Source organism: Lontra canadensis, unplaced genomic scaffold (assembly GCF_010015895.1).
Source record: "Lontra canadensis isolate GAN:19392208 unplaced genomic scaffold, GSC_riverotter_1.0 scaffold69, whole genome shotgun sequence".
Taxonomy (NCBI): Eukaryota; Metazoa; Chordata; class Mammalia; order Carnivora; family Mustelidae; genus Lontra; species Lontra canadensis.
The window spans coordinates 5,714,542-5,733,251 of NW_022631063.1; the positions used below are offsets into that span (position 1 = coordinate 5,714,542).

At 38.3% G+C, this 18,710-nt stretch overlaps 1 long non-coding RNA gene across 1 annotated transcript in view; it reads left to right on the forward strand.

Annotated features, from left to right (window-relative positions):
* The window catches only part of LOC116880915, a 476,896-nt gene extending 458,509 nt beyond the window's left edge, over positions 1 to 18,387 (forward strand). Inside the window, exon 3 of the long non-coding RNA XR_004385300.1 lies at positions 18,286 to 18,387. This is a non-coding gene — a long non-coding RNA (uncharacterized LOC116880915). The remainder of the gene's footprint in view (positions 1 to 18,285) is intronic.
* Positions 18,388 to 18,710: the final 323 nt, after the last annotated feature.

An 18,710-nucleotide genomic window follows, 5' to 3' on the forward strand; every position in this document is an offset into this window, starting at 1 on the left:
TAAATGAGGATAAAAATTACATTTTTGACCTTTGAATCATTGGTTCTTGTATTTATTTTATATATTTCTCAAACGATTTCACAAAGATTGACAGTCATGTGAACTGCTCCTAAAATGAAATAATATTTTTAAAAATTTGGCATGTAATAGACAAGCAGTAACTGCTTCTTTATGGGCTGGACTATTGAACAATTCATACTTTGATCATTATTTTGCAATTTATGACTTCTGAGAGGCCATTTATCACTACCTCCTAAATGATTTTCCAAAACAAATGCAAATCAAAAAAAAAAAAAAAGAAAGAAAAAAAAATGACAAGAATAATTTACTCCAATCTTTTTGATGGGATCCTGGTTGTCATATTGATCTCTCCCATATCATAACAGTCATGATTACCCCAAGGTAAAGACAGCAGAGATGCTACATACATTTCTTATACTGAAACTTGAGCTCTTCTGAGTTAAAGTTTCCCACCTTTGCACCACAGACCTCCTTCTAGAATCAATCACAATATATTTATTAAATAACTAATATGCCCAAATCACTGTATTGAGCATTAGAGATTCAGAAAAATAAGACATGGCCCCTGGCTTTAAGAAGTTTGTGGTTTATTGAAGAAGACAGACTTACAAACAAATACAAAGAATACTGTGAGACAAGTATTGGTAAAATTATCTCTAAGAGACTGAAGTGGCATGAAGGGGAAGTGATCAATGGACCAGAACTGTCAGCAATAGCTCAGGGAGGGGATTTCTCACTTTTTAGCCAGGCCTTGAAGCAGGAATAGGAGAGAGTTGAACACTACCTAAAAATGAGTATTTCAGTGTAGAAGATTTGTCAAGGACCAGAATATAGAACACCTTGTAAATATGAAGATAGTTTGGACTTACAGTCACCATTCCTAACAGTGGGACACTATTAAAGAATTTAAGTGGAAGAATAATGTGATTGAGTTTCCCTTTTGGAAAAAAGCAGAATGATTATAGTCCAGTGGATGTATCTGGAGACCAAGGCCACAGACAACGAGGTCCATTAGAGACTATTATAAGAGCCTACAAAGAAGACATTCAGGAATAAAACCAAGATGGAGGACAGAATTTAGATAATAGATAAATAGATATAGAATTGGTAGATGAGGAAGATAAAGAAATGAAGCTGACTACTCACTAGTGTAGCTGCTACAAATGCATCAGTTAAAGTGCTTTCAGGGAATTTATTATCTCAAATAAGCCCAAGTGTATACATCAGGTGAGCCCAGGATTGGTCAAGTAACCAAGTCCCTCAAAATCCAGGTTCCTTTTCTTCCATCTTTCCACTGTCCCTACTGCTCACATTCACTCTAGAGTGCTAGCTCACAAGCATTGCAGGTGGACACACCACTATGCCACAGCATGAAAAGGGAGCATGTACACGGAGTGCCTCTCTCTCAGAGTGAAGAGAGCCTTTCCCAGAAGCCCTCAGATCTCCTGGCAAGTCTCATGACCAGGCCTGAGGCAAATGCCCTTGCCTAACCCAATCACTGATAGAGGAAACGAGGCCACCATGGAGCAGCTTGGGTCAGTATGACTCAGCTGGGACTGGTGTCTGCCCTTCCTGAAACGCTGAAAGGGTACAGACCAGAGCGAAATCCCGTTTCTCTAAGGAAGAGTCAGAAAAGAATGAGGACCAGGTAGGAATGAACCTTGTCTGCTACGGGGAAGATGATTAGTTTGGCAGCTTTTCTTCCAGTCTAGTTGTGGAGGCTAGGCATGCGGGGGATGGACAAACTGTAAAAGTAAGGTGGAAAGTAGAATTTCCCTAATACAGAAAACTCAAGTGATCCATGTTTTTGCTGACTCAGAGGAAAAAACAGACATATTGCATCATTTTAAATTTTAGAAATGAAGAATTCAGCCCCCATCCCAGTGTTTGATCTGCATGGTTCCTAGCCCTAGATACTCATCAAATATCTAAATAATGGAGAGTCATTCACCTTTTTTTTAAATACTAGGATATCACAGGCTGTATAGACTGTTTCTTTATATAAATCCCCTGAACTCCATTCCTTTTAAATACACTCCTTTCACTCCCTTCCTGACCTGAAACTGTACCTGTCAACTGATTCAGTTTTTACTTCAAAACCAGCCCACTTTTCAAATGGGATTTTCCAAAATGTAGAAATTGTGAAGCTTCTCCACCACCAGATATTTTAGTAGAATGGAGACTCCGAGGGCATGTTATATACTTTTTGCAGCTTCAAACCCCAGTCTTCTGAGTCCTTCTCACATCCTGGGGACCTCTTTCTAACTGCATAGAAATATTGCTAATGTTGCTTGAAACAAAAATGTGTTCTCCTGTGATTAACACTAGTCCAACTCAATTATTCGTCAGCTTTATTATCACTGAATAAACTAAAACCTTACGGTGAGCCTAAGGAATATATGTCTTATTCAAATAAGTCTGGTTGAATTTGATGTTCTTAATACAGAATCACACTTGCTGGAACACGTTGCCTTAGTTCATAATGTAGAAGAATAAAATTCTTTCTATTGGTTCGCCATTGCGTGAAGAACTGTAGTAAGAGTGCCGACTCATTTGTTGTACTCTGCATAACATTAACCAGAGCATTCAATAAACAAACTACATGGGGGAAATTCCCTCATTTAGCAGGCATCCAATTTAATTGATAGTTTAGGGTTTTGACTCTTCTCTAGATGAGTCAACAGACAAAAAAAAAAAAAAAAAAAGAGCCCAGAAAGCTTTGCTGTGTATTGGTGATTTTCCTCAACCTTGAAACTTATCCATGAAACACTTGGTAAAGCCCCTTTGTTGTAACAGAAAGGTCAGCTTCATTGTCACTGTTTTTCTAACGTGCTATTTATTGAACAAATCCTTTTTATTTCCCCCCTCTTAAAAAGTTCAAGTTGGAATGCGCTAATGTGATAAACTGTTGACTTTCATCCTGGTCACCCAATTCCTCAAAGTCAAGTGATCAAAGACTAAGCTATTTCTCACCTCGCTTTAATCTCACTGCCTCCATGGAAGACAGAAGGTAAATAGTCGCACAGATCTTCAATTACCAATATCAAGATAAAAAAGAAAGGGCTCTCCTTTTCCACCTTTGAAATTATATATGGATTGATGTAAAATAAATTTCAGAGCCTCAAGTACTCGCTTACTTTCTGATCACAAACAATGGGTTCTGAACAAGAATAAGTGGGTTAAGGAGCAGAGGTAACCTCGTTACCAGGCAGTGTCAGTGAGCTACCAGGATAGCCCAGACAGGTTTCTACTATTAAACTCAGCTTCCAGGTGCCTAGGTGGCTGAGTCATGAAGTGTCTGCTCAGGTCATAATCCTAGGGTCCTGGGATTGAGTCCCTCATCAGGCTCCCTGCTCAGCAGAGCTCTCTCTTTCAAATAAATAAGATAAACTCAGCTTTCCTTTTGCTTTTGGATTAGATTAAAAATTTATTGACAAACTATGATTTGTATTTTCCCAAGAACCTACATAGCAGATATATATAGGTAAGAAAATTAAAAGATTATTAAAAGTTACAACTGTATGTAGTCCTTATCTCAAAATAAAAAGTTTAATTTAAAAAATTATTTAAAGAAATCTAAAATTGTAAGGAGAGGTAGAAACAATCTAATATATTGCTCTAGAACAGAAACCTATGGAAAGAATATTCTAAGACCATTATGACATCTAATGTCCCCTTTGAAATTTTAATTAGGAAAAAAGGAAAAGCCTCTGAACAACTCTCCTTTGTACATGGGCTGCTTTCTCTTCAACCTGGTTAGAGTCATCATTGTTCTCTTGGGGAAAATTGCCCTTTTATTTGCCTGAATTAGCAAAAATAATTGCTTATTTTGTATCTGTCTTAAAAATAACTCCTTCAGAAAACCCTTTCTTCTCTGTTCCATGGCAATATTTGGGATATTTATTCAAGACTTAGAATCAATCCAAAGCTATATCTGAGGAGAATCCTGATTCCTTTCATTCATTTCCGTGCTAGGATACAGTGTTCCCTGCATTCTGGACAAGCAGAGATCCGTGCTGCCTTGTTTTCACATCTCTAACAGTAAACTGACATTCCCACCCCCAATTGATTTAAATTCCAAAGCTTGGAGACCGTCCATTCACCATTAGTCAGCATACTAGAAAACCAGCTTTCTGGGGCACCTGGGGGGCTCAGTCAGTTAAGCATCTGACTCTGCTTAGGTCATGATCTCAGGGTCCTGTAGTTGAACCTCTGTGGAGCCCCGATTTGAGTTTGCTTCCCCATCTTCCCCTTCCTCCATTCATGCTTGTTCTCTTGCTCTCTCAAATAAATAAATAAAATCTTAAAAAAGAAAAAAGAAAAGAAAAAGAAAATCAGCTTCCCATGGTTTTGTGGTATGGATTTTTTGTTTTGCTTTTGGTTTTGGTTTTTTGGTTTTTCTAGAGAGTTACCCCTTGAATTGTCAATTATGCAGATATTTCTACTGCCAGATGAGAGAGTGATTGAGGGAAAATATTGAGTAACTTATCTACCCATGTATTTATATCCTAGGTCATGGGTTCATATCATAATGATATACTTCCTTCTGGAGCTGCCTTCATTAAATTGTATTACTTGTCCTTTCCTTTTATTGGACTTGGTTTTAACTGGTCGTATGTAATAGGTTTCAACATGTGGGTAGTGACTATAATACATTTAATCTCCCCTCTCCATGTAAAAGAGTTTAATGTCAAAAAAACCTTTATCTCCCATGATAAACTGTAATGTTTATTACTTTCTTATTTTAGAAAAAGGTATGTAACAAACTAGACATATTTCTCATTTTTGCACTGGCTGCCAGGAAACCAAATATAAATCAAAAAAAGACCTCCAGCTCTTAGTAACAATAACTCTTATGGTTACTTATCTCATTGTTATAACTTGGGTCTCTTTTTCCATTTCTTTTTTTTATTTGCCTTGCGATTGTATTTTCTGCTTTATGCCCCCAAAATCTTCATTGGAAAGAGATAGTGTATAATTAATTCAACAATGAAAGTATTCCTATTGGGTATAATAATTATTTTAATTTTAAAACATACGAAAGGTTTCATTAAGGAAATACTAATTAGACATCTGAAAACAGGGTAAAACAGAGAAGAATATGGTGGATTGCAGTTGACATTAAGCAGTCATTAGTAAAAATAAGGTTTTTCTCTAGCAAGGGAGGTTGATGAGAAAGATTGCAGGAACATTTTTGAGAGGCCATGAAATAGAGAACAGTTTTGGCAACTTTTTCTCATTACCTTGACAATGCCATCATCTTAACACTGAGTTCTATTTAGATTGTCTGCATTTCTGACTTTGCTGTTAGCTGTTGGCTTCTTGAGAATATATCCCATGATTTAGTCCTTCTAAATAGGACCATGATTTAGTCCTTAGTACAATATCTGATCCATAGTAGGGCTTCGAAAAATATTTCTGGATACCAAGTGAGTTTTTATCTCTTCAGTGTCATTACTGTGTGAAGACACTTTTCAAGGTGCTTTCTAATCCTATGATTTCGATGAATGAGCTTTAATTTATGTTGCTATAGATACCATTTCCTAAATATGATGCTTGAGACAGCATCTTGACTCTAGTCATTTTGTCTGTGAATGGGTCACTATCAGATTAAAAGAAGCCTACATCCAAGCATTTGTCCCAATGTTGATGAAATGTATCAAAATCAACTCTCAAAAACAAACCATCATTTTCAGAAACCAAGAGAAATTAATGTAATATATTTAGGTTTTTGTTTTTTTTTTTTACTTCACCAGCTTTTGCTAAAAATGGTTGTCTGTCAAATGTAAAGAGAATTTGAAAAATTGTTTCAAACCAAATCATTATACTGAATTTTAGTTTTGAGAAGTCACACTTTCTAGAACAGTCTAAATCCTTCTTTATGGTTTTATATTCCTTAAGTCTGGTGCTTGCTCTGTCAAGCTGTGAGGAGATTGTAATCTCATTAAGAAATGAGGGGAAAGGTTTAAAGCAAATGTTAAAGGGCAATCTAATTACTTTATGAAATATGAGATGTGTACAAGACCCACAGACAAAGGTTCTTAGATTTAATAAAATTTCTGTCTGATTTCAATAAATGAATTCTATTGATGAATTTTATATTTATATACACACACACACACACACACGTACACACAAGGTATATATACATATAGATTCTCCCCCCTAGAACAGAAGTTTCCCCAGAGGAGGAATTTTTATGTTTTGTGCACTGATGTATTTCTAGGCACCTAGAATACATGCCTGACATATATCTCTTCTCATTAGACATTTGTTGAATGAATATAAAAATATCATGCTGAGGGAATGATAGCATTTTATTATTAGCTCTATCTCAGTCCAACTAATTTTTTCCCATTATTTGATTTCATCTCCATAAAATCATTGAGACAGGGATCCCAGGAGTAAAAATATGGAACATACAAACACCTCCCAGGACAGTCAGCAGTGAACATTCTTGTGTGGTGCCTTCCTTTTTTTTTTTTTTTTTTTAAGATTTTATTTATTTATTTGAGAGAGAGAACATGCACATGAGCGAGAGGTATGGAGACAGAGGGAGAAGCAGACTCCCCGCTGAGCAGAGAGCCCAATGAGGGACTCGATTCCAGAACCCTGAGATCATGACCTAAACTGAAGGCAGAGGCATAACCGACTGAGACACCCAGGCTCCCCCTGTGTGGTGCCTTCTGAAGTTTGGAATCCCATGATTAAACAACCTCTGGAGCGTTTGGGTTTCCAGTAAATCAAATGTTTAGAAAGGGAAAACTGCCACCGGTACCATCCTCCCCTACAACCCACTGTCACCCCATCCTCATTCAAACCTTCCCCCTAAACTTTCTCAATGGAGCAAAAGCAAAACGAAACATAAAAATATGTAAATACAAGTCCCAAACTGAAATGAGAGTGGTAAATACACTAAAAGTATTATCTGCAACTCGGCATCCCTACCTAACCGTAAATTTTGAAACTTTAGAATTATTCTTAATATTAAAAAACCCCGGAAACAATTTGGCCTCACACTCTATTTAAACTTATCTTTTCACCCTCACAGAAGAGAGGCTTCTGTTGAGAAGCCAAAGAAATCTGTTGATCCTTGTCTTTGTGCGTGGGTCTGGGCATTGTGTGAATGAGACCCGTCCCTGATGAGTCCTCACGGACCAGGAAGAACTTAGGTACACAGCTTTTATGTCCTAATCTAGGGGTCCTCACTTCACGAGCTTTGAGTGTTGGAGTCTAGAGAAAGCATCTGCAGGAAGGAGACATCCTCTGGACCTGAATTTAGAAACCATACATGAAAAGCTGATTCAAAAGAGCCATTTACTGAATATACTTGTTGCAGGTTATTTCTATATGACAGAATTTCAAAGGGTGAAACGGTGAAACAGGCAAACACATGAATAATAAGTTAGTGTGCTGGCTCTTGGGATTGCATGCTCTTGGTTAGATTATATAATTATACATATATCATGATATATATAATAATCATATTATGTGATATGATAGAATAGAAAGAGTAGAAAATAAAAACTTTATATAATATAGTTTCAATAAAATTTCTATTAGCTCTCATATATATATATATGATTCTTTTGATACACATATATGTATATATGAGCATAAAATACAGTTTTCAATACACTTACTGCAAAGATCAGGGCCTGAGGCTCTGATTACGTCCTTAAGGACAATAGTGCAGAAAAAGCCATTTGGTATATATTGGTCCTAAATCAAAAAAAGCTATCAGTTAGGAAAATCACCCCATTTTGTTTATCCTCCCTTTGAATGAATAAGGAAAATCATTGTAGACATGGGTGACAGAAGAGAAAATGTGAACCTTATATTGAAATAATTCACTTCCCCCAGGCTATAGTTAAAATTTAAAGATCTAGCTTACGCATGAAAAAAAAAAAAACCTGGAATCTTATATTTGTGATGTTTTATCCACTTCACATATGCATTACTAAAATTGGACTATAGTTCTTAGAAAAAAATAACAGTGCATCTGCTTTCCATGAAATCTCCCTGAAGGAAATAAATGTTTTTATTTGCTACAATGAGCTACCTGAATGCCATGCCATGCCATAATACAACACGACAACACTTAACCTGGGGTAATTCAGGATGACAGCATTTTTTTGGACATAATTTAAAGTATTTTAGATTAATTTGCCATATTAGCAAGGGTTGCATGGAATTTGCTGCAGCTTTTTGAGTCTGCGTGCATTCAATATCCCATGATCCTTGGGCGTCCCTTACACCCAATACGAGCTCTAACAAAGTTCTCGTGAGAAGACACTGTGGAGCAGCCAGCTGGAGTCTCCTCCTGGTAGAGGACAGAGTGGGATTTCATAAATGCTCCCTGGGGGTCTCAACACATTTGGTGGCAGGAGTCAAGAATCATTTTTCTCTCTGCACCCAGAGGCAGTTGTAGCACAAGACACAGTTGGATGGGAATTGGCTGTAAGTCCTGTAGCCCCAAACACATGGACGTGTTGACAGAGCAAGTATGCAGCCCAGTGCCCAGCATAGGGCTTTAATATGTGATGAACATCACTGTCAAGTTGGGAGAAGCCTCCAGAGTGACAAAGAAAGAGAAATAATTCTCAGCCTTCTAATGCAAGCTTAATGGAAAAGAGTAGCTGTGTGGGAGGCACCCAGAAGCCAGCACCTCCCTGGGCTTCAAAGAGACTGCTGATCTCATTATATGCAGATGTTTGTATTTTAACCATGTTTTAAAATATAAAGTAAGGGTTGGATTCATATCCGTTGTCAACCATGGAAGTAATTTAGAGGTAGAGAGACTAGAGTAAATGCCTTTGCGCTGGCTGCTCCCACCATTCCACTTCTATCCCTAGGGGTAATGACTAGTCATTGTTTCTTGTTTTATTTTGGGTTTAGGCCTAAACATTTAAACTTAATATAACCAAATGGTTTAATGATTCTTCTAATGGGACTCATTCATAGTTGAAAATTCAATTATATCCATCATATCCCCATTATATTACATATCTCTAGCAAGTCCCTCTTGTAACTATTTTATCAGCAACTCTTGAAATACATTACTGCAGTGCATCTGACCCAGGAATAAGAACTCCTTCTTAACATTTGAAATGTTGTGATTGCCCGTAGGTAATTGCTCTGTCTTTATAATCCATGGATTGAAAAATAGGAAAAACAAAATTCTACAGGGAAGTCCACAACACCTTAAAATGAATTCACATTTTTCTTATCACCAGGGCATAGGTACACATCTGAAAAATATAATAGTACCTACATGTACCAGACATGATTTATTTAGGCTGCAAATAATGATTGGTGGATGGATGGATTTTTGGATCAGATCCCATGATGAAAATTAATTCATCAATGCTGACCACATCCACTTACCCCCTCCACACACACACAGACACAGACACACAGACACACACCCCAGGTTGGGAACTAACAGCATCAGACTATAGAAACTTTCCATCAAGCAAGGCAGTTCATTTAAAGTAAACCCTTAAAAGATTTCAGTGAAGCAACACTGTTCTAAATGGGTCATCATTTAATTTTTAGATATTTACGTGTTTTGAAGAGCAAATGGGCTTTCTATTCCAAAATAGCTCAATTATGTTTTGATTGCAACATCAGATTTTCCAAGGATCTTGGATCTCAAATACTGTAATCATTTCTACATAAGTTGATAATTGCCTTACAAAAATAAAAACTGTTGCTGCGGTGGTATAGTGTGGGCATATGTGGTGTTTTATCATCCTCGAGATCTCACAAATGCAGTTAGCTCTATTGATTTCAGAACATACATTATTTGATTCTTCATGATTTCAGGTACTGCATCGTCCAGGTAAGGAAGAAAAGAAAATGGGTTGATGCCTGTGCCCCTGGCAGGACCTTGTAGGGCGTGGGAGGAATGGGCTTGCCGTAGCTCACCCATCTCTGAGATTTAGCAGGTGGTTTTGCTCAGCATAGTGAGCTCCATTCGCTCCCTGCACAAAGCCTTCAGAAATGAAAGAACATGCAGTACATCTACCCAAAAATCCCCAAGGAATGCCTTAAAAAAAAAAAAAAAAGTACACTCTGAGTGACCTATTTACACTCTCCTTCCATCATACATGTCATGATCCCATGGAGTAGTGGGCCGGTCTAGGTATGCGTTTAGCCTGGGCAAGAGCTGTATTTTACTTTAATGGAGGCATATTTCACAGGTCCTTTTGTACTTATTACCATTTTTTCCAGGGGAAATGTATTACAAGGAGTATACACACAGTTGCCCTGCTTTGTGACTTTTCTCAAATTTTCTTTTTTATTTTTCATTGAAAGAGAAAAATGAGTAGATTGGTTTTTAAGAGCCAGACCAAGAATTTGTAATGGAAGGAACAGATGGACTGCATCTTTGGGGCTACAGTTGCACTAAGTTTAATGCAAATAAGGACCAGGTAATTCTTAATGTAACTTTCAACTGTAAAACTGATCATTCCAGCTATCTGTGCACTACAGAGCACATCTGTGTTTACTGCCTACAGTTTAAGTAACATCCAGCTAAGCTTGCTAAGCTTAGTAGGTCCCACTTCTTGCCCCACACAAAGAAAACACCACATAGATCCAAAGGAAGTTTATCAGATAATTTTTAAATAGAAGTTTGGAGAGCTCTGCACATATTGCCCAAGGTCATTGATTGTTATCTTCGGAGAAAAATAGTTTTTCTCCTATATCTGTCCAGTTAAAGCATACAGCTTCCTCCTGCAAAGAAATCAGGCAATAACACAAGAAGAAAACATGAGGGTGTAGCTCACCCACCCTGTTCTCAGCGACAGAGTGGGCTGCTTAAATATCAGACAAGTTCAAGGCAAGAGAGCAGTAAGCAGCCCAGATGATTTTACTGTCAAAGGTGTGAGGTGTGGGTGACTTCCAGGACCTTAGGGAGCAGGGCATTCTGGATAGCAAACCTTGAAAAAAAAAAATAGCATTAATCAAAGTACTAAAATAGCAGACATAAAACAGCATTCATGTCACAGAACGTAGTGAAAATTGTAAGCTTTCTTCTAGGAACCTATTTCTTATGTGTCTGAAATTCAAATTTAGTCCTTCTATGAGATCATTAGTCTATAGGCTTCACCTGTTTTTGTTCCAAATAAAAGAACTTGTGTTTTTTCACATGAGTGAAAAGAAATTATTTCTTTTACAAGTTTGCCAAGGCATGAAAACACTTTAAGAGGGGCAGGTTTAACTTCCCATCACTTTGGAAGGTCTACTGAGGAACATGTGTCCAGTTTGGAAGTAACAAGATGTGCATTTTTTTTTTTTTTTTTTGCACATCTAAGTACCCATCAAACCTAGGGTAAGAGAAGAGTTTTATGTTTCAGAAGAAAAGATGCACTGCTCCCACATGGACCTATTGCTTGCCATACCACAACTTCAGCAAGTCTCACTGATCTTGGAATACAGCCATCTCCATTCAGAATGATCCATTACAAACAAAGGTGACCTCTCTGTGAGTCCCCCCCACCCTGCCCCGACTTCTCACCCTCCACAGAAGCTGCTGCGGGTTCTCTGTCATGCCTCTCTGGTCAATATGGTTGCTGGCATCTGCATTAAATGTGCCTGGGTATGGTAGGGAGCCTCTTAAATCAGGAGGAGGAGCGCTTTCTACCTACATGTCAAGTCAGGATGCTACCCTTTGGATTAAAAGGTGCTGTGGCTGCTTTGATTGTCTATAGGGCATGCACTTTAGACTGTTGGTTTTGTTTTGCTATTTTTTTTTAAATGGTGGTGATATATTTGTACCGGCACTGACCTATTCTCTCACCCATTATCTCTAGTGACAGATGCCATATCCATTCCTAAGAAGACCGATCTAGAATAAAATGCCTATAGAAAAAGAAAGGGAAAAAAAAAAGGCAAAGCAACTGCCCACAGATAGGTCACACTGAATTTTCACTGGAACTAACTGGGAGCAGACAGTCATGTTCAAATCAGTCATGTTCAAAATCAGCCGTCATGTTCAAATTCCATGAGCTTACATGGCATGATTTACTATAACAGTATTTGCAAGATATGTGGAGCATGACCTGAAAAATCCAGCAAGGCAATAGTTGACTCAGTTAATATGCAGGCTTTGCAGAATTTCTTTGCATGCATACTTTAGAATGGTCTTAATTTTCAGAACCCACTTTGGCATCTAATAAGGCAGAGATAAAACTATAGCTAAAAAGTTTGACAGCCAAACATAAACAAGGATCTACTTATTGTTCTGTGTTTGCTTGTTAAAAAGGTAAATTCATGTTGTACCAAAATCATTTGTGAAGCAATTCATTTATACAGGCTAAATTTTTATAAGTAAACAATCCTTAGGACATTTGTATTCCTGGAAATTATCACAAAGTTATATCAAACTTGTAAAAAGCTCATAGTGTACTACATATTTGGAATTTCTTAATAAGACTTTGAAAAGAACTTGGATTTTCTTCATGCTTCTTTAAATCCCCAAGACCTAGTATGTGAATTGCTCTTAAAAGGAAAATAAAAATACTGTTGAACTGTTAAGACTAGCTCCCATGTATTTCAGCCTAAAATCAGGAAAAACAAGCCATGTGATTTGGGGCTCTATGCTAAATTCCTTTATCCTCACAGTATCCCCTATTTCACTAACAGAAACATTAACTGTGTTCATATTTTTCAGTCAGAACAAGTAGAGCTACTGCTCCTAATTTTCAGTGTTCTGAACACCTCATTCAAGAGAAAAATGCATTTGACCCACACACCAAGGAAGGCCTGCGCATGCACACGTGCTTGCCCGCACAAACACATGCACGTGCGCGCACACACACACTGCTCAGGATCTCTCCTTTGTATTTCAGTATCTCCCTTACTGTACTTTGTTGTCTGACTTTTATCTCTCTCAAGAAGGATATGAGTTCTTTTGTAATTCCAACCCCTAGTAGAATACCATAAAAATAGAAAATAGTTTTGTTGACTAAAACAGTGGCTATTATAGGAGAAAAATTAAGAAGCTGATTCTAGAATCCACAGTGTGTCTGTAGCCATATTTTATCAGTTCATCTAAGATCAAGATATTGAGAGAGACTGAGCTCCTACCAGGTACAAGGCTCCATGCTTACATTATGATGTATATGACAGAGTTTATGCCCAGTGGTTTATGTCATGAAAGAACAGTATTTGGAAATCTCACTTCCTGTCTGCTTTGATTCCTGTTACAGAAACAGCAGATGATGGAATGGAGATAGTCAATACTGAGTGACTTTTTAATCACTAAATTTTAGAATCATCCACATTTTTCTTACTGTGTTTCGAGATTCTAGCCTCATGCACTAAAATCATGGCACGTTCTCCTCTGTTGAAGTCTATTGTTTTTTTTTTCTGAAATCAGATGCATAAATGATGTTTTGCAAAATCTACGGTGCCAAGATTTCAAGTAGGATATAAGGGGCAAAGCTGAGAGGAGTTTCCGTATAATTTCTCTGTGTTTGTCAAATCTTGGGTCTCCCTGTTGTCTTCTTCTTTGGAGTAAAGGACTCAGAAGAAAAACTCCAGTAGACATGAAGCTTTGTACAGAATGGTCCCCCAGAAAGTTTCTACCCCAGCCAATGGTGGAAGTCTCTCACACTAGCTCCTTTCCTAATGATGTTGGTATTTGTAAGGAGGAATTGGCTTCATTCATCTTTCCTAGGAATTAACTTAAAAAAAAAAAAAAAAGCTGGAATGATGTTAATTGAAATTCTTTGTGTGGCTGGGTTAATACACTTAAAATCTTCTCCCATCTTATGGTATACAACCTGAACTGCCTCCAGAAATATTTAGTGACTTCATGAAACAAAGACATGCTGCTGTTTTTATCATTCTACTTTATTAGTATGAATGGCCATGTTTACACCTAAGGAGATGGACATACTTAAACAAAATAACTTCCTTTGGCTTTTTTTCCTAAGTATTTTATCCCAGATGTTGCTGGAGCATCGTCATTACCTGTTCCTTTGATCACCTTGTCACTGAGGCCCTGATGGTCAAATCGTTGAGTCGTATCTCGTAGGGCTCCTTCTGTTTCCAAGGAACTCTATCTATTGCCCCTTTCAGAAAGGCAACAATAAAGACCACTGACAAAGCAGCAAGGCTGGAAATCCTGGGATTAGAATAATACTCTGTGTAGAATTGGGAAGACCCAGTTCAGCAGAAGTTACAGCAGTCCAAGCATGGACTAGGGCCTCCCTGTGACTACATCACAGCTCGACCTCTCCCTTGCTTTCTCCCTTCCCCTCCCATTGTAGCATGGGTGTCACTCCCCGAGTACATGCCCCAGTAAACTTCCTGTGTGGATATCTCAGAGTCTCAAGGTCTCTTTCCTAGCAATCCAGCCTGTAACAAGAGAAATGGAAAATTAAGTCTGTGATCATTGAAACTTAGAGATGAAAACCCTGTTCTGTCTCCTCAATTCATTAACTAAATAGATCAGCTACTACCTCCACCTAGTTTCCTAATAACTCACAGAACTTACCTTGGTAAATTAATAAATATCCCACACAGCAGCTCTTTCTGTTTTGTTCTTTTTTTTTTTTAAGATTTTATTCATTTCTTCGAGAGAGACAGAACGTGAGTAGGGAGGAGGAGGCAGAGGGAAAAAGAGAAGAAGATTCTCCAGCAAGCAGGGAGCCCAATGTGGGGCCCGATCCCAGGACCCCGAGATCACAACACAAGCCAAAGGCAGAAACTGCCCAGGCACCCCATTTTCTCTTTTGTTCTGTCAGTCTTTATTCAAGTCCTTGGTTGCAGATAGACCACATACAAACTAGGATCAAATGTGGCCAGATTTTGACACTAGAGGTTCACGGTGCAAATCCCTCCGTTGCCACAAAGTGGGCTGCAGCAAAACTGGGGGGACAAAATCTCATCTCCAAATTATTGCTACTACCTTCCTTCCCCTATTCTGTCACTAAAATACTTCATAGCTAACTCTCATGTAGAGGTACACAAAACAAATGTGATTCCTTGGACAAAAGTGGCATGGGCAGAATTCTTTTTTTTTTTTTATTTTTTTTTTTATTTTCTTTTTTTGAGTAGGCCCCACACCCAATGTGGGGCTTGAACTCACAACTCATCTATAGGACAAGAAATCGAAAGTTGCATGTTCTACCAACTGAGCCACCCCCAGAATTCTTTTTAACTATATGAAGCTAAAAAGAAGGGAAGATAGTAATGAGATATAATAGAATAATGCACTAGAGTAGCTATTATTTTTAGGCCTAGTAAAACTATAACTTAGATTAAGAGGTGGGTGACCAATTTTTAGTCTAGGCTATTTCCCCAGAAATACACAACAATTTATATAGTCAATTTTCAATTATCTGCCCAAGGAGAAATAGCAATAATGACAATTATCCAAAAGAGTATATAATGAACAAATTCATTTCTGTTTGACTTTGAAATATTGTTTTGTATTCCAAAACCAACTTTTGGATGTGGATGCATTTTAAATTCTGTAAAGTTGCTATGCCTCAAATTTAAATATTAAAATTATACTTTAGAAATCAAATGGAAGAAAGTGTTTTATATTCTTCATCTTGTCTTGTACAGTATATTCCTGCTTTCTATATTATTGCTGAAAGCAGATATTATTTCTTAGGGTAATGTTCATCCTAAAGTAGAGAAATTCTGCATCTATATGTTTCCTAGTTTGTATTCTCCTAGCACCGATGATAATTTAACATTTTGGTTGAAAGGATACTCCCCCCTTCTGTTGCTTGGCTAAAGTTAATTATATTTATCTTTTGTGTATATGTCAAAAACAACTAAACAGAATGGGCCATCAAGATAAGGAGTTAGGTCCAAGTAAGATATGAGATGTATAAATGCAAACATCTACCCATGAGAAATTGAGTTGGCCATACACAGACTTTCTACGCCTATTTTGGCCCTGTTTGGTTATTTTTCATTCGGTAAATTCTAAACTGTATACAAAGTTACCTGACATAGGATCTGGCTCATGTTAGCGCTCAGTAAATGCTCATTTCCTTTATTCCTTGCATCCTTTTCTTCATTCAATAATGTTTTACATAAGATGCTTCATATTCATGCTTCATATACTTTAGTAAATGTTTATGTTTTAGTCCATTATTTTTCTGCATAGAAAATAATCATTTTGTAAAAATGAGGAATTTTTTTAAGATGCTAAAGTAAATCTTCCAGATGTCATTTTCCCAATGTCCATATCCAAGTTGTGTTTCAATTCCTAAAAGCTACCTCCATGGAATTTGAATTCTCACTATTTTTTTTAGATTTGTTTTTATTTTTATCTATTTTTATGTAATCTCTACCCCCAGTGTGGGGCTCAAACTCACAACCCCGAGATCAAAAGTCATGTGCTCTACTGACTAAGCCGGCCAGGAGCCCCTGATTTATCACTATTAATCTATTAAGAGCCATAGCGTTTTAAAGGGTAAGTGTGAGGGTTCCTAAAACTTATCTGCATACTCTCCTGTCTTACTCTCAGTCACGTGGCAGTCTCCCATTCTAGAACAGTACATTTTCACATAAGACAGAAGATTTTATCAAGCATTGCGGTGCTTCTGATTGCTTGCTTTAGGACTCCTTTTCTTTGGTGTTTGACTTGATAAGTATTTGGTGTTTGACCAAAGTTGGCTTTTTCTCCCCTCAAAGATCTGAAGAATATCTTCAGTCGATCACTAACAAGGCACTGGACAGGTGGGTTAAACAAATGGTTAAGCTAGGTAGACCTCGTTTCAAACACTGGCTCTGCTACCCACCAGGGTGAAATTAGACAAGACACCGTGTGTCAGGGTCATGGTTTTTCTTATGATTAAACTTAACAAAATAATATAAAGCAAAGAGGATTGTAGTGATGCTCACAGATAATAAATATAGGCGTTAGTATACATTAGGCATTCAATAAATGTTGGTTTATGTTACAAATACTAACATTTACTGAGCGCCTACCTGGTGCAAATACCATTCTAGGCATTTTCTCTGTATTGGTTCATTTACATCTCAGTACAACTCTGTGATTCAGGTCGTGTTATCACAGTTTTATACATGAGACCTAGAGCGTTTTAAGGCACAGTAAGCAGCTGAGTCAGTATTTCAACCCATCCCCTACACTTAGCTGACAGACAACACTGCCTCTCGTAGAAAGAGCAGCCTTTTAGGGGAAACCGGAGCCAGCAGGTAGATTCAGGGGGACCCCCTCATGCCTCTGCCTATACCCCTGCACTGCCATTCTTCACATCTGACCACACAGCTTAAACACCACCCCAAACACATACCTGCAGTCAAGAGTATTATTTCCTAGGAGGGACCATCCTATTTTAGTCACCCAGCTTTACCCAGCACTCATAAACTTGATTGGTGAGACCAGAAAATTATGCCTCTTGGTATGAAGTTTTACACAAATGCAACTTGAGACCCAAGGCTCAGATCAACTGAAGCCTGCTGCTAGTTGGCCTCTAGTCTGTCATGTCAACAGATCTGCTCAGGTGCAGCCAGTCTCAGGGTAGCCCCAAGTGAAAGTGAGAGGTTGTGGGTAAAAGGGAAGGTACTCGTGCTCAGAAGCCCCAGCTCTGCCACTAACTAGCTGAGTCCTTGCCCCGCCAGCAGCCGTTTGTGTCAGCCCCTGGAACACCATCTCATTACTTGGAAATTGAAGATGTTGCATTAGATCTTAGGTACAAGACCACCACCCATGAGCTAACCCTGACCTTCCAGGAGCCTTTGGCTTCAGCCTTGTTTGACTTGCACAAAGTTTTGCTTAATTTAATTCTACAGTACAAAACGAGAGATTTTTTACATGAAAATCCTCATTTCTGTCTTCTTTTGAAAATCTCCAGTTGTAGCATCATCGGTTCTGTTTTTCTTTATGGCATCAACAGAAACCCTCAGCCGGATGGGAGTGCTGGCTCCCCTCTAAGCTGAGACATGGAATTAACCAGGTCGCCAGAGCGCCCCCCCAACTTCCCCTGTGGTCTCACACCCAGCCTGCCCCTCATCCTCATCAATGCCCCTTGCCTGGTCTTGGATGCACATGGGTTTGCAGTCCTGGTACCAGCTCCAACCTCCCTTTGTTCATGTGTTCATTATTTTTCTCATTTGATTAACCTGCATTCAGTGCTTACTCATGCCATTTTGTGTCTTGTACTCAAAGCCTGAATTACAAGTCTTTTGTTTCTTAAGGGGCAGAATTCAGAGGCTGATTAACTTCCATTGCTTCTAAAGTTTTCTCCCTTCTGGCTGTCTACACAGGATCCTGCAGTTTGCTAAGCAGCAGCTTCTCCTGGCACAAGCCGCTGCAAATCAGACAAACTGAGACCATGCCTTGCGCCTAGCAGCTGCGCTAAGAAGGAGTCCACGGCAAGCTTGGCCCAACGGGTAAGAGAAGGCACTGCTCAGTTACGCAGTCCGTTACTGGGGAGAAATAATGGCAATGCTATAAAAGCAGAAATCAATATCTAAGGACTAATGAGGAAAGAGAAAATTGTAGTTTGTTTCTTTCATTACTATTTACATGCTATAACATGTAAGTAACCCTTGCCATGAGCCATGAAATAACCCTAGTTCCTGAATGATCCAGGAGGGAAAAAAATGCAAGCAAAAAAACGATGGCCTTTTTAAAAAATTCGTATTTACAACTGCCTACAAAACCTTTGACTGATTTTAGTGGTGGCCTC